Genomic DNA, 4,760 nt, shown 5'->3' with positions numbered 1-4,760 from the left:
GCTCAACATGGTCGAAGGTGTTTTTTAATTATTATTTTTTTGTTTTGGGCTTGTTTTTAGATCTTTTTTTTTTGCTATCGTTTGTTTGCTTTTGTTTGTTTGCTGTTTTTTTTCTACTTTTTTTCTATTTTTGCTTTTTGTTGCAAGTGTTAACTACGCTCCCAACTGCTTAGTGTCATAAGCTGTTAGATCTTACCTTCCCTAAGATCAAGGATGTGGCTGAAAGACAGCAGTAAAAAGGGGCCAATGAGTAGCAGTAGAAAGGCTGCAGAAACAATTAGGGGTCCAGAGGATGGGGCAAAGGGGATCAGGGCGGGGGCAGAAAGTGGAGACGAAGGCAGACAACAGAACATGGATAGATGTGGAAAGGAGGTGAAAGGAGACAAATTTAGAATTTTTTCCCCCGTCGCTGCCAGGTATCGAAACCGGGACATGTTGAATAAGAGGCGAACAGAGAGACCCCAGACCACGAGACCACACGATCGATGGTAGTAGTTGTGCTACCGAGAGACAGAGAAAGAGAGAGACAAACACATACACACACACACACACACACACACACACATACACACACACACATACACACACAGAGAAAGAGAGAGAGAGAGAGACAAAGACAGACAGACAGCCAGGCACAGAGAGAGGGGGGTGGGCAGAGAGAGAGAGAGAGAGAGGGGCAGAGAGAGAGAGAGGAGAGAGAGAGAGAGAGAGAGAGAGAGAGAGAGAGAGAGAGAGAGAATGAGGAAGAAGGGTGGACTGAGAGAGAAAGATAGATAGAGAAAGACAAAGAGACAGCAGCGGAGAATAGGTAGGAGAGACGGAGAGTTCACACGTAATAATAAATGGAATACTTGGATAAAGGTTCCAGGTTCCATAAATCTTTGCAAAGCATTCTCTCAAAAGCCATATCCCCAGTCATTTCCCTTTATCTCCAGCACTTGCTCCACGAGTCTCATTAACCGATCGTTTGGCCTAAAAGTTTTTGTTTTTTTTATTACACAAAATCACCTCACAAGTCAAATGTTTAAGACTTAAAAGAATCAAAAAAAGTTAATTTTGAAGGTTGAACACTCAGTGACAATACTAGAGGAGTCCTCTTTTACGAAGTAGGTAATAGCAATCCGAATTATAGCTTGAGTAAGGGAAACAATTACCTTAATAAGTCTTATTAAACAACAGTAAACAGAAAAACAGGAAAGCCGCTTTAATAAGTGAAAGACAAATCTAGCAACACTTTTAAATGCCGAAATATTAGGAAATATTTCAAACCTAAGTAAGCCCTTAGAAAGCACATTTTTCAAAATGAACAAAATGACAGATAGAAAATGTTCTAAGCAAAACCATAATATAATATAATTGTTAGTACACTGACTATATAAACGAATCAAGATCCTTGATATATGAATGTGACGTGTTAGGTGGTTCCTTGTCACTTCGCTACACGTCTTGTGCTCGCCACTATGGCGGCATTCATCTACCATCATCTAGTTCATTAATTTAAAATATCAATCACCAAAAAACGAATAACTAGTCTTGAAGGTCACAGTTTGTGTTAAATGATAACAGTCAAAGATTGTGATTTGTTAGTTACTATATATACGAAGTGAATAATGCCAGGGTCGAATAATGACACCTAGGAAATCTCTAGTACTGAATACATGTAATATAATTATCAAATCGAATGAGAAGCACGCTTGCAGCTGGTTACGAGTCTTTGATCTTAAACAGTGATAACTATAACCATACACTGATAATAATATTGAAAGTTTCAAATTTATATTGGTTAATAACTGAAGCTAAGGAGGTGTTTAGGTTTAACAAATAAAGACCGGGTGAAGGAAAATCAAATTATGACAAACCTACGGAGATGTTGAATAATGACCGGTTAGATATTGATTATTATAAGGCAAGGAAGGTATCAAATAATGATAGCTAGGGCAATATTATTAGTCAAATATGGTATCGAATGCTGCCCCAACAAAGGTGTGGTATCGTTGAACGGAAATTGAGGAGATATCGAATAATGAGTTATAATTAAATTTAGAAGTTATCGAGTAATGACAGATAGGAATGTATCAAATGTTCATCTGGCAAGATATGGAATAATCACAAGGTGCGACAGGTATGAACTAATTACAGACAGGTATCGAATAATGACAGGAAGGAAAGTATCGATTACAGACCTTGCAGGTTTGCATCATATATAAACGAGGGGTTTAGGGGTTAAGGGTTAGTTGTCGGTTTGATGTGTTGGCCCTGTACGTCCATAATATATGTCATCACTCTTAAGCCCGATCCATGCCATGTGAAATTTCTGCAACACCAATGACTTTCAGGTTTATACGAACATTTCTAACCTTGCATCCAATCAACCTTGCAGGAAAGTTGAGGACTCTTGGGAGACGGACAAGAAGTAACCAAAATTTCCCAATTGGTCAAACCGATCAAAGTTGGAGCTGTTTGACCCAGCGCCTGTACAATAACTCCAAGAACATGAAAAAGGAGAAATACTAACATCTACAAACGGTGTAAAAGGTCATGCCAGTTAACTACCATCCATTTTACCATGCTATATCAACGGACTTATTTCCGATCGCAAAAATAGAGACTCACGACCTTTGAATTCAAATGTTTTTTTTCCTCTGGTGCTGAGAATTGTTTGACTGTTTTCTTGTAGTGTAAGGGAAAATTCCCCCCCCCCCCTCCCCTTTTCCAATTTCCAGGGATGGAATGTTGAACTCGGCCTGATTGCTCTTCACAGGAGACCTGCCCAAGATCACCAAGGTGAGGCAGAGGCTCTGTATAAGACCTAGCATTCTTATAACATGAGGTCTTGCACACCCATAGATTTGACAGTCGAATTTCTGACTGAATCTGACCTGAGAACTGTAAAGGTGGAGGAGGTGGTTGTGTAAAAAACATATAATAACAGTTACCGAAAGAAGGACAGTTCCGTTTTTTTTCTTTTCTCTGAATAGTCTCCTTCCAATCTTTCCACATTTTAATAACAATAATAATGGCTTCCTCCAATCTTTCGAGATCTTAATTATAACAATCAACGTCTTACACACCGAGATAATCAAAATAAAAATAAAAGTAGTTTCATCCACCAAGAATTGTTCTTGATATGAAAAATTCATTTCAAAATCAAATCACAGAGTGAATAAAACATGAATTATCCTCATGTTATAGGTGTTACTGTACTTGCTTTTTCTGAGTTTATGAAGAAGCTGGATTGGAGTATACACACTTGTCTTTGAGGGCATAGAGAGAGAGAGAGAGAGAGAGAGAGAGAGAGAGAGAGAGAGAGAGAGAGAGAGAGAGAGAAAGAAAGAAAGAGAGATAGAGAGAGAGAGGGAGATAGAGAGAGAGAATGATAGATGGATAGATAAATAAATAGATAGATAAATAGAGAGAGAGAGAAAGAGAAAGAGAGAGAGAGATAGAGAGAGAGAGAGAGAGAGAGAGAGAGAGAAAGAAAGAAAGAGAGAGAGTGAAAGAGAGAGAACGAAAGAAAAAAAGATGGAATAATTACCAAACCATTGTGTTGTCAAGATATCTAAGCTTCCTTTCATGTGCATTGAAATTGGTGCTTTTTTGTTATGACATCTGAAAGGTCCTACAGTATAATACTACATGCTATAGAAACGTTTATGCATTATCATCATTAAATAAACCCACATTATATGTAATTCAAGCAAAGACCATTTACCTGTATATTAAAACCTTGAACAGTGATTTGAATTGACTTCTTCAATAAACAATTATTTTAAACAGAGGTAAGAGAACAAACGTACAACCCGTTTCATATTCTTCTTTTTCTTCCACACACACACACATACACACATACACACATACACACATACACACATACACACACACACACACACACGCGCGCGCGCGCGCGCCCGCGAGCACACGACACATGCACACATATACGCACAGAGCACAGGTGTATATTCTCATTTAACTCCTTTATAAACTCAGAAAAAGCAAGCACAGTAACACATAATATGACATGCATATGATGCACGTTGTATTCATTCTGTGCATTTAATCTTGAAACTAACAAGTCATGATATGAACAATTAGTGATGAATAAAACTAGTTTTTTTTCTTATTATTATTCCCCTTTGAGTTTAAAACATTGACAATAACTATTATTAAGATCCTGAAAATCAGAGGGAGACAATTCAGAGAATAAAAAACGTGAGAGTAACTTTCCTTCTATCAGTAACCGTTCTTTGTTACACAATCATCTACTCCTCCTTTACTGTTCCCTTTGCAGTTTGCAGTCAGCCCCAAGCTTGAATACAGCTGTCATGTCGATGGGTCTGCAAGACCCCATGTTATAAGAATGCTAGATCTTACGCAGAATATAACCATAACCTTCGCCTCACCCAGGTGAAGAGCGTTCAGGGAGAGGCCAACATCGCATCCCTCGAAATTAGATGTGAAAAAACCCCCACCTTTCATTACATTACGCATTAGAACAAAGCTCAAAGCCGGAGAAGCCAGCCAATGACTGTGTTTTTCAGATTCGTTTGGGCTTTGACAATCTATACCCCCAAAAAAAGAATGACAATATTATAAAGCCTTTTCGATTTAGAGCCCTTGATGACATTAAAACCATACAATTTTCAGAAGTTAGAAAAAGATACACAGCTATTCTTTTTCACGACTTACTTCCGTTGTATACCTTACCAATGCAAAAATAAACTTATACCTGACCGCGGACAACAAAATTATGCAAAGACATA

This window comes from Aplysia californica, unplaced genomic scaffold (assembly GCF_000002075.1).
Source record: "Aplysia californica isolate F4 #8 unplaced genomic scaffold, AplCal3.0 scaffold00459, whole genome shotgun sequence".
In the NCBI taxonomy this organism is placed as follows: domain Eukaryota; kingdom Metazoa; phylum Mollusca; class Gastropoda; order Aplysiida; family Aplysiidae; genus Aplysia; species Aplysia californica.
Note: the sequence above shows the minus strand (reverse complement) of the source record.